At 45.5% G+C, this 12,365-nt stretch overlaps 1 long non-coding RNA gene across 1 annotated transcript; it reads left to right on the forward strand.

The window, feature by feature from the left end:
• The first annotated feature begins 1,390 nt into the window (after nucleotides 1-1,390).
• Nucleotides 1,391-5,537, forward strand: LOC109761412 (uncharacterized). The gene is made up of 7 exons (XR_002232505.4): nucleotides 1,391-2,467; nucleotides 3,251-3,306; nucleotides 3,402-3,479; nucleotides 3,726-3,935; nucleotides 4,024-4,278; nucleotides 4,361-4,460; nucleotides 5,052-5,537. It is a non-coding gene; the product is annotated as an uncharacterized lncRNA (long non-coding RNA).
• The last annotated feature ends 6,828 nt before the right edge of the window (nucleotides 5,538-12,365 follow it).

The raw sequence follows: 12,365 nt of genomic DNA on the forward strand, positions 1-12,365 counted from the left end.
TTTCTTGGCCAAAAATGCAGTTTTGAAAACGTGCAATTTTTTTAATGCAATTAAAATTGCAAATAAAATCCGAATAAAATCCAATATTTGATTTTAATATTTTTCCTCCAATATTTCAATTATTTTGGAGAAGTCATATTTTCTCCTCTCATTTATTTTAATATGAAATATTTTTCGGAGAGAAAAATAATTAAAACCAAAAATCCTCGTTTTATTATTTGATAAAAATCAAATATGAAAAATCGGGAAAATCCTCAACTCTCTCCGAGGGTCCTTGAGTTGCTTAGGATTTATCGCGGATTTGCCAAAATGCAATAAAATATGCTATGCAAGGATGATCTAATGTATAACATTCCAAATTGAAAATTTGGGATGTTACACCACCCCTACCAGGCTGCAGCTCGCACCATCCTGACTTGAAAACACTCAATGACAACAAAAATGCAAAATATGGTATCCTCTAAACATATGATGCCATGGTTTGGTCATGTTGAACTAATTACAGGGTAGAGACACTACTCCACGACACCATAATAACGACATGCATCTGTTGGGATAAGTGTACAATGCCAACACTTTTTTTCCCAATCTTATACCGAGACATGGATTATCACTGTTATGCAGTCTTATGACACATCATCTGTCGCCAAAGCTTCAACAGAGCACCAACCTAATTTCTGTCGGCAGTTACAACCTTTGCTGATAGACTTTGTGTCGTTGATTCATAGGGGCAAAAAAGTGTCGGCGGTTGTTTGGTTGGGCCCAAGCAAAAATTATGGCGCCGAAAGGGAGCGGTGAACGGAAGGCAACCGTCTACGGGGACATATACACCCTATATGGATTTTTTTTAGTAATTCAACAAAAAATCAAAAATCTGGAAATATTTTTGAAATAAACTTGACCTTACATTATACTTGTGAGAAAATTTTCACAAAAAGAAAATCCCTCTTTGACTTCTGTTCAAAAAAGACAAAATTTTGGCCAATATAATGTGAATAGTAACCTATAATAGCAAATATTTTTTGTCTTTTTCGCGATAAAGTAAACGTTGGCTATTTTTTGGGAAAATTATATACTAATGCAAAAGTAAGTCAAGTTTATTCTGAAAAAACTTCTGAACTATTTTGACTTTCTGTTTAATTATTAAAAAAATCTTCACTAAAGGCCTATCAATCTCACCTCTCCCCCTCTCTCTCACGTGCGGCCCATACAGAACAGACATGTAAACCTGATGGAAAATCCTTTGTTCCATCCGGATGCGGCGCTTGCTTCACAGCCTCCTCATCCACACGACACGTGTCCTATGGGACCCACGCCCCTTTCTTGCCTTATCCTTCCCCAATTCTCACCACTCCTTTCTCTCTTCGTCGACGGCATGCTCCGTCCATGATTTTCGACCCACCCGAGTACTCCTACCGGTGAATTCTCGCCGCTGCAAGGCCGTAGGGGGGGGGGGCACGTGGTGCTGCGAGCTCCACTCCCTCTCTCCTTGCTCCCTTCCCCCATCCTTCATGGATCCCAACACCATGTTGGGCAGTTGCTGTGAGGCGTGCTGCGGCGTCGCCGCCGTGCTTGCAAGCCGGTGCGACACCGCTGTCGTGCTACGACAATCCGTGTCGAGGTTGTTGCGAGCCGCTGCTGCGAGTGGCGCCAGCCAACGATGCTTGCAACAGGTGGTGCTGCGACGGATGTTGTCGTGCTCCGACGACATCTCGGCCGCGACGACGTTACTGCGATGGATGTTGCGACAACGCTGTCGTGCTCCGACGACATCGACGAATGCTACGACGGATGTTGCTTCGGTGGCTCGGGCTACTCTGACGATGCTGCGACGGCTTGCTGCGACGGCGCCACCGTGCTGTGAGCCGGTGGCCAAGCCATCGGAGCTGCTGTGACGGCGGAGTGCCCGTGAACTGATGTTGCCGGCGTCCTGTGATGCACTAGAGTTTGCTTCGCATGCGAGAAATGTGTGTGCGACGTTCTGCAATGAGAAGAAAGAAGAGAGAAGACTATGTTACGTTGACTTCCATCGAAAGGCTAGGAAAGTCCAGATCGTATGGTCCAGAAGTTGTTTTGCTTTCCTGCATCCGGATGCCGCCTAGCAGCGGCCAAACCTAGCCCTGCTCTGTACCGCCACCCGACCTGCGCGCCGCTACCCCCGACCTGCGCACCGCCGGCACAACCCGCCCGCCGGTCCCCTCGCACCACCACCGACCCCCGGTCTCCCTTCACTTAGCCCGCAGTAGCAGAAGAGCCGTCCACGACGGAGGAGCATCGTCCGCCACCGAGGAGCAGCAGCGCCATCCGCCGCCAAGGATCCCCCGCGCCGGGAAGTAGCAGGACCATCCGCCCAAGGATCCGCGGCCCCGACGGCTGCTGAAGTGCCGCCCGCCATTCTTCTTCCAACATAGGCAACGCCTGTCCCGGTTGACTCCAGTTACCTAGCACCTCCTCCAGATCTTAACTGGTAGGATGCAAAAATTTCCATGTGCTGGCTACATATCCAGTTATATCTGTTCATGCCTGTGATTTTTCTTCACGAGCTTTTCATATTTAGAACTTCATATACCAGAGATGCAAATTTGCAGAAACTGTAATGTAGATATAGTAGTCCTGGAGAAAGACCGAACTCCATAATATATAGGTTATTCTGTATATTTCCTAGTTTCAGTGAGCCATCTGAATCTCTTAAAAGCGTTTCAGTGTGCCTATGAGAGTAGAACCACATAATGTTTCATAGTACAATGTTCAATGTATTTGTGGGCATCAAGCTGTGAGTAATATATTTGATCATTTTTCAACTCTGTATGTGCAATAAGACTAGCTAAGAGAGAAAATTACATTTCCTGCTAAATGATCATCACTTATACATGACTTTTTGAAGCTGGGGTGTATGGAATCAGATGGTAGACAAACTCATTCTGCAAATTGACTATTATTCAGAATGGTGCCGTGATTTGATTTTGTCGTATCGTAGTCCAACTTATCTAGCATTGCAGCAGCTGCCTACATGATGGGGGCCCCTGAACATACCTGCGCCGTTTATCTGTAAAATCTGGTTCAACTTTTGCTGCTGTATTTAGCTTGCTTGTCTCACATGCGTGTTTCTTGAGTTCGAGTGACAAAGTAAAACTGATTTGATTTTATTGGAGGTTCCCAACATAGTTTTTCCTTTTTTCATAATTTTTTGTTAAACTGATTTGATTTTATGCCCGCTCTACGTATTGTGTTTCTTCTTAATTTGACTCAGATTCTGATATTGCCTACACCAGGGCACAATGATGAATTCTAGGAAGGATGCTCATGGTACACAACATCCTTACTTCGTATTCACCTATCTGAATGCTGTACAACATCAATGCTTTGTTAATGCTAAGTCCCTTGATTGATTTTGTGTGCAGCAAGGAAAGGCTATGTTGTCTTAACAAGGATGAAAAGTATAACAACATACACAAACCAACGTGGACAACCCAGATCTGGTAAATTGTTTATGTCATTTAAGTTGTCTCTAGCATTTGCTATAATGCATAAAATCCTGGTATGGGTTAAATTGCTAAACCTTCAAAACTGCTCATTGGAGTGAGGACGTGGTCGGACATTCACCCTACCATCCACAGACTCATTGTTGCATATCATAGTGCATACAACCTTTTTCACATGTGTTATCTTATTTTACCATGGATAATGCATTGCTTATGTATATTCATTTGTTGTCTGCTTTACAGGACAGATGGGACCTGGAAGATACACCAGAAACAGAAGAAAAAGTTCTCAAAATTGTGAGAGAGCGATATAGAGGCTGGCGATCAACTGCAAGCTCCACTTACAAGGCATACAAAACAGATGCAGCTAGATTGGCTAATCTGCCGGAAGATTTACAATCAGAAGAGTGGGAAGGGATGATTGACTACTTTGTCACTGATTCATAATTTCAGGTTATCTCTAAGATCACTCTTTGTCTACTATGTGTTCAGGTGAAATTGCTTTTCTGACTGGTTATATTTGGTTTCGATGAATTGATAGGAACGCAGCCGAAAGAACACTGGTAATCGTAAGAAATACTCCCTCCGTTCCTAAATACTTGTCTTTCTAGGCATTTCAAATGAATATCACATACGGATGTATGTAGACATATTTTAGAGTGTAGATTCACTCATTTTACTCCGTGTGTAGTCACTTGTTGAAATGCCTAGAAAGACAAGTATTTAGGAACGGAGGGAGTAGAAGACAACACACAGAATTGGATCAAAACCTTACTCGCAACTAAGTTTTGAGAAGGTATGACTGTAACTAAATATGTATGCCTCGCTGCTAACTATGGTTTCATGTTTCAAGCATCTCATTGCTATATTACTTGCAGAGAAACTTGGAAACTGGAGAAGAGCCGGATTGGATTGCTCTGTGGGAACACACCCACACAAAGAATGGAACATGGTCTAACAGAGTCCCAGGATGTCTATGTGAGTACACTGACTTTTAGTTATTCTATAGTTATTTAATGATGTGCATTCAGCATGCTTCTTCATCAGCTGGGATTATTAATGCGTTGGATCATGTTATTCTTGTTTCATCTTTTATAGTGTCAATATTGATGCTGCACCTATAATTGTTCTTTCCTTTTTAGGACAAAGCATGTCAAGAGGTTGAAAATAAAGAAACTGAAACTCATGGTCCACTTTCAAGCGAGCATGTCACTGGCCTTCATAATTAGCTAGCTGCTTCTTCTCTTTCACCATGCGTTGTTGTTGTATCGAGTTACAACTTAAACAAAATGAATATGTACTAGCTAAGGACATGAACTTAACTGAAACTATAGATCGAGTCACAACTTAAATCAGTAGCGGAAGCTTTTAGTACATGTACTTGTGCATATGCTTTAGACATTTACACTTGTAAAGCTGTTTGTATCCTTCAGTTGCATGCTTGCTGATGCATTATTACTCTAGTTAGTCTAGCAACAATTCTTTTTAACAATGGGGCTGGAATAATTGTATGGCGAATGTTATGTTTGACTCATTAACTAGAACTATTTTTTTATTTCTTGATTGTAGGATCCAAAGAACTAGCTCGACTGGACTCTAGATCACAGACAATTTAGTCTTGGCACTTAATTAGGATGGCTAAATTACATTTGAGTTTCATTTGATGGATATTTGCTATGAGAATTATGAATTTTATGAATCTACATATTATACGTATGGTTTTGAATATTGTAATTAAATGCTTGTATTTTTTTTTAAGTTGCAATATGCTATTGCCACAACCCACTTTTGGTTGCCACATGTTAGCACCACGAAAATTTAAATTGTCGCAATAGTTTTTCGCTACAAACATTTCACCCGTTGTGATACCTATTTATCACCATCAAAACTAGTATGTTGCAATTTCCTGTTACGACGACTAGAATATTTGTTGCCATAAGTTAATGCCACAAATGTAACTGTTCGTGGCAAAATGCCTAATGCCATGAAAACAAGGATTGTTGTTATAGTTTATTGCCACAATTGAATATTGCCACGGAAGAGTATGCACCACGAAACCAGCGCCGTTGGCATAGGTTGTTGCCACAAATGTCTATCACCATGAGCTATTAGTCGCCATGATTAGTTACATGTTGCATTAAAGCTATCTCCACAAAGCAAATTGTGGCATCAGGTGAGTGTTGCCACGGGAAAACATGTGGCGACTTCCCACCTGGTTGTTGTAATAGAACACTTTATTGCCACGATTGCTTTTTTGTGGCAATAAGCTATTACCATGTGTCCAATCGCAACGCCTGCCAACAAATATTGTTTCGTGGCAATAGGTACTTATTGCCACGAATCAGCATGTATTGCGATGAACAATTTTGTTGCAATGGACCCGGATCCTTGATGTTTGAACCATGGCTTATTCAGACATTGATATAAGGTAAATATGCTTGTATAGTCTATGGCTTGTGATTAGAGCATCTCCAGCCGTTTGGCCCCCCAGCGCACCCGATGAACGCCTTTTGGCGTTTGCGCCGGCGGTTTATTCTCCCTGGGACAATCAAGTTTCCAGCCACGTCCCTAGGGTTCGGCCCAAGACGCCTAAAAGTTCGGACATGTCTTTCCCGCTGCCCAAAAACGCCACAAGTTCGGCGATCATCATGCCACGGGTCAGCGATCTAAAATACCCAAAAGTTCGGCGATCAAAAGGAAGGAATCGTAGACATGAAACACATCAAACGACAGGCTCCTCTGCCGTGGGACTGGCCGGGGTCGGTGTGGGCGTGGGTGCAGTAGGACTCGGCGTCGGCGTGGCTTCAGTGCTCGGGCTGGTCGTCGGCGTCGGCACAACTTCATTGCTCGGGCTGGGCGTCGGCGCAGGCGTTGTCGTGGGCGTGGGCGCGGTGGTCGCCGCCGGCCCGGGCATCTGGTTCAAGATGAGGCCATGCTCAGCCAGGTACCACGCCTTCACCTGCTCATCCATCGTCGACATGTCTGCCGCCATCAAGAACGCCAGGTCGGTGTTCCTCTACTTCGCGCCGACGTTGGTCCTTAGAAGGTTGAGCTTGACGTCCTGCTTCGTCATCAACGCCGACCACCTCACGTCGAATTTCTCCTCCCTCTTTGCGGCATTGTTCTTGGCGTCGGCGATGCACTGCTCTTGATGATGAAAGCCGCTCAGCAGAGGATGCCGCATCCCTCGCCGCCTTGGCTCTTTTGTTGCCATCAGGGCGCCTTTCTACCGCCGCCGGGACAGGCCCGTCCGGCTTGTAGGTCTCCTTGGCCTTGGTGAGAGCGAGCTGACACTCCCTCCACTTCTCACACGACTCGATCCTGGAGAACATGTGAAGGAACTTGTACTCTTGGTCGCTGTTGTCCTGGCGAAACATGTTGAACATCCGAACCATCTGCATAGCCGAAGAACGAGTGTCGGCGAAGTACATGGCGAAAGAACTGAGCCGACGACTGGCCATACCTGACCCTCGACGTTGGCGCCGCTTTCCGGGCGAGCCGCGACCTCCTCTAGGATCCCATGCCACTTGTTGCAGGCCGCCTGGATGGTCGCCCAATGGTTCGCCATGGCCTTCTCGCCGCGATCCAAGTGGATGGTGATCAAGTCAGGGTCAACCAACTTGCGCTCGTTGAACGCCGTCTTTGGTCCTTCTCCAGTACGTGTCGGCGTTCTGATTCGAGCCGGTGATCGGGTCGATGCTGATGGTCTTCCATGCTTCGGCGAGGCACTCGTCTTCCTTGGACGTCCACTTGATGCGAGGCTCGCGCAGCCTGGCGTTGGCCGTCCGCTTCTTCTTTCTCCCTTTCGGCGCCGGCTCCGGCTCCGCCTTCGCCTGTTCTTCCTCCTCCACCTCTTCATCGGCGTCGTCGAGCTCGTCGTCCATGTCGACGATGGTGTCCATCGTTTCGTCTTGTGCGCGGCACCCAGGGGCAGGAAGCGATGGCGACCGAGCCGCACGTGATGATCTCGTCCATGTCGGCGTTGGTGGTTCTAAATTGTGGCGCCGAGCCGGGTGCGAAGGGCATGGCGCCACGGCATGGAGGCGGCGCAGGCGAGCCGGTGTACGCCGGCGGCGAGTAGCTGTACTGGGTGTTGAGGCCGGCGGTGAACGCGGGGGAGGGAGTGCGCGGGTCGGGGTTGAAGCCGGAGGGGGAGGCACGCGGCGGAGCGCCCCATGCGCGTCGCCGTCGGAGTAGACAGGCGAGGCCACGTACCCCCATAGTGGCGGCGAGAAGTTGGCCGGTGACGCGACGCTCTACTGGCTTCCCCACGCGGCTTGTGGGCAGTGGCGGGTTGGAAGGTTCATCATCCCCGCGCAAGACGCCTCTCCCTGCTCTGCGCCGCCACTGCGTCCCTGGCCCTCTTGGTGATGAGTCTGTTCCGGCGATCGGTGGTGATCGCCTCCCTGCGCTGAACATCCGCCCTCCGCTTTGCGTTCGACAAGCCCGCTGGCCTTGCAATCGGTGCCCTCGGCTTCCTATGCTTCGGCTGGGTGGTATCGGTGGCTAGGTGAGGGGCCGCATACTTCTTCGGCGACATTGTGGCCGGATCTGGGGAGAATGGCGGGAGCGGTGGGGGAGAAGGGGGGAACAATGGGGAAAATGGAGGGAAAGGGGGGGGGGGCAGCGCAGGAATAGGCATGTTTGGTCGCCGACAGCGCGGGCCCATGCGCCTTTTTTCTTCAGCCGGCGCCGCCGGGAGCCCCCCGGTGCGTTGGGTTCAGCTTGGGTTCGCCTTGTTATTTCGGCCCAAACCGGCGATAAACAATGTTCTGGGGGACTGGGCCGATTTTTTGCCGCCGGCACTAAAAATGGCACCCCGAGGGGCCAGTTGGGGGGGGGGGGGGGAGTGGAGATGCTCTTAGGTAGCGGCCTTTACAAAGAATGACTCGATCGAGTGCATGAGAGATGCACAATAATTCTCTAGTAAAGTATCTACTTGCATTCTAGTCAATACAAGATAGTGGCATTCATCCATGATTCGTACATTAAAAGTCAAACCATGTCGGAAAATTGGTACATATATAATGTCATATATCCAACAACCAAGTTAAATATTCTAGGAATTAACTCTATCACCACCGAAGCAACAACACACAAGAAAGCCTACCAGTTGATACAATTCTTCCTGTTACCAATATGTTATTGAAGGAAATGATAATTTCTAGTCTAGAGCCAAGAAGCATGGCAGAAAAAAGATAAAGATCCTGGATTGAATTAGGGAAGGGTGCTACATATTGACTGCTACCTACCTGCCGCAGCTAAATTCACCCTACCCCTATAGTCATTCTCGTTTCTAAGACTATCGAAAATATTTGATTCGAAAGCTTCGATGTATCCACAAAAGACCATGATGAATGAAAAGAATGTTGTAACTCCCCTCGACCCTGATCGGGACTCTTGGGGTGATAGAACAATACCTACACAAGTCCCTTCTTACAAACTACAAAACATCTCCAGAAAATCCGTGTCAATCTTAGCAGTGCAAGCATGGATGCAGACCCCTCGGCAACACCAGCATGGTCGGGCTTCTTGTGCCATTGGTCTCTGAGAGTTGCCAGAGCTACCACGATATACCGTACTCGAGCCATCAAAGCTGACCTGACTTCTTTCACCTCCTATATGAAACTAGAAAAAGCGAATGTATGCATCGACAAAGGACTTCGCCACCCCCCCCCCCCCCCCCCCCCCCCACACACACACACACACGCGCTATTTTGTGCCACACGGTCCAACTTGTACACATTGTCACTGTTGAGGACCGTCAAAGAGAAAGGAAAAACACTTCGGTATCAATGGGCTCAAGTCACAGGGCCAGCTGAGCCCGGAAATCATCCCCATCCACTTTCAGCGGCGCAATAAACTAGAGGAAAGAAATCCTGAAAACAGCCGAAGCTCGCGATTGGCAGGTCTGAATCAGCGCGTCGTCATCTTCTTCACACCATATGTTAGTCTCCTCCTCCTTCTCTTCTCCTCTCCCTCGGATAGATCTTTCTCGCCCTCGCCCGAGGGTTCAAGCTCCTTTCGATCCTCCGGCGTCCCAACCTATACCCCATCCCCTCCCGAACCCTGCGACGCCCACCAACGCGTAAATCCTATAAGGACTTTCCTACTAGTGTATTCTGGTCGAAGTATGCATATGTTATTTACTTATTACTGTATGCCAGTTTACACATGTTTTAACCATGGCGTATTCATCCTTTTTTTTCGAGATAAGCATGCATGCATACATATGCTATAGGCTGTGATTAAGTAGCACTCTCTACAAAGGATCACTCAATTGAGTGCATGAGAGCTACACAATAATTCCCTACTAGTGTCTACTTGCATTCCTGCCAATACAAGATATAGCGGCATTCATCCATGATTCGTACTCCCTCTGTAAACTAATATAAGAGCATTTAGATTACTAAAGTTTTTAAGCTGAAAACCAAAAAGATTTCTGCTGATGTCATCTGTTCATACGTGGCAAAATGAGTGGTGATGAAGACGTGTGGGCGATGTGCAAACGCCCACATGTGTGGGCGTTAGTTTTTCCGTTTTTAGTTGGCACAAGAGATTCAAGTATCCCATCTGTTTTTCTTTTTATCGGTAGAGTTGTAAGGCAAGTGGTCTATTTTTTTTTTCAGCTGGAGCCTATCTCTTTTTTGAAGGAACGGATGGATGCTTTTTTAGTTTGTTTCCAAATATCGGACATGTCAGATGCCATTTTATTGGACGGGGCCATAGGAGCTATGGTTGACTTAAAAAAATGTACAGGAGCTGTTATGGAAGGAGGCTATATTTTTTTTAATTAAATGATGGATGTTTTTTTCTTTATTTCAAAACATTGCATGTGTCAGATGTCATTGTTTTTTGGACACGACCATCTGTGTTACGCATATTTTCTTTTCATCTTGAGCATAATTTTAGAATTCAACGGTGTAATTAATTACGATTATGTGGATTAATTAGAAGGCTTGAAAGGTGCCTCCAATTAGTAAATATAAGATATAAGATATAAGATATAAGATGTGTCATACTTTGAAATTCTAATTTGATTTAAAATTGCAACAGCTGAGGTTAGAACTATCTGCTTATACCAACGTAAGCCCTATTCATAACCTTCCTGGCAAAAAAATATCCTATTCGGTATTTACTACCATTACAAATTACCCATCTGATTCCCTAAAAGCCGGCATTCATATATAGGTAGAGTCAAACCTTGAAAGTTTTGACTACTAATTAACGTCTATAAAACTTAGATAAGGTAATTTAAAATTGTATGTGCGAGTTTTTGGCCCATATTTCAAGTACAATCAGCACAAAACGCATATTGTTTGCCCCCTGCACATTGCCTCCCTATAATTCAGCCCAAGCTTCACCACTTCATTCGCGCTTGGCTCTGTTGAGCCAATCGTGTTATAGTAATATAAAGCAGTGACCTAATTCTGCCTGCAACTTACGTCTCCAGCTACCACATGGAAGAAACGATGGTCGGACCAGTTCAGCCACCGTGTCCGAGAAATTGAGGCAAAACCGGTAATGGGAGCATGTGCTAGCTCATGTGGGTGGTTGGGCTAGTTGTAGGTAAGAGCTAGTTATCTAAACTAACTCATGGCCGTGGTGAAGAGCAGCACATCGGGCAGCGAATGTGCATCGTGTCGATGCATCCACGACTATACGGGCACCGGCGGGGCTACATCCAAGCAAAACTATGCTATGGCCCGCCCAAGTTTTGTGAAAAATACACTAGGATATGAGAGCAAATGGGGCACCAGATTCAAATAGTTAGACTTCCCTTCAATTTAGCCCGCCCAGTGTTTTATGTGTAGCTCCGCCACTGTGTACGGGGACAGGCAATGGTGGGGCGAGTGGCGATGGTGGGGGCCATGGATTAGGAAGTAGCCAAGCACTGATGAAATGATGATGAGGTGAGAGGAAGATGGACGGGTTGGTACGGTGCACGGTGACCGCGGGGAGAAAGACACCATGACCAGTTTGATTGGTTGAAAAACAGAAATTCCAAATAAATAAGAATTGACTAAAATGCCCTGTACATCAACCATTGGATTGTTTAATATTACACATCATAGGCACTAGTACAATGTACAGTAAAATTACCCATACTACTATGGTCGAAGTATGTACTCCCTCCTTCTCAAAATATAAGGCGCCAGTTGACTTTTTTGGTCTTTGTTACATAACTTTGACTATGATTTTCACGCATTGTATGTCTTAAAATTAGTATACAAACATATGAAATAAAATTGTTTTGTAAGGCAAATATGACCATGTCATTTATACATGTTCAAACCATATACCTCTATGTATATTAGTGGTCAAAATCATGCATCAGAAACCATGCAAACTCAAGTGCGTCTTATATTTTGGTAAGGAGGGAGTATATGTTATCTAATTGAGACGCGACATTTTCGCGCCGGAGCTCAGATGAACCAGGAGTAAACAGTAAATTCGTTAAAAATACAAGAAAAATTCAAAAAAGTTCAGTTTTTATGTGCTGAAAGGTGCTTGAGTGTTGATGTTCGTGCCCAATTTCAGAGCATTTGGACATCTAAGTATAGCTCTCGGCGAAAAAAGACAAATTTGGGTATGTGAAAAAGTATACTGTTTTGTACTGTTCAGACCACTGTTCAGACCTGATTTTTGTTTAGCCGAGAGCTACTCGGATGTCCGAATGCGCTGAAACTCAGCACATACATCACGCACTGAATCATCTTTCACAAAAAAGGGGAATTTTTTGATTTTTCTAGTATTTATTTTGATTTTACTGTTCATAGTGTGTAGATGAGCTGTTGCTCAGAATTGAATATTCAATCTAATTAATTCTATATAACAGTTCAGACAGGTTATAACCATTGCTTAATCATGCGTAAATTAAAG

This window comes from Aegilops tauschii, chromosome 7 (assembly GCF_002575655.3).
Source record: "Aegilops tauschii subsp. strangulata cultivar AL8/78 chromosome 7, Aet v6.0, whole genome shotgun sequence".
In the NCBI taxonomy this organism is placed as follows: domain Eukaryota; kingdom Viridiplantae; phylum Streptophyta; class Magnoliopsida; order Poales; family Poaceae; genus Aegilops; species Aegilops tauschii.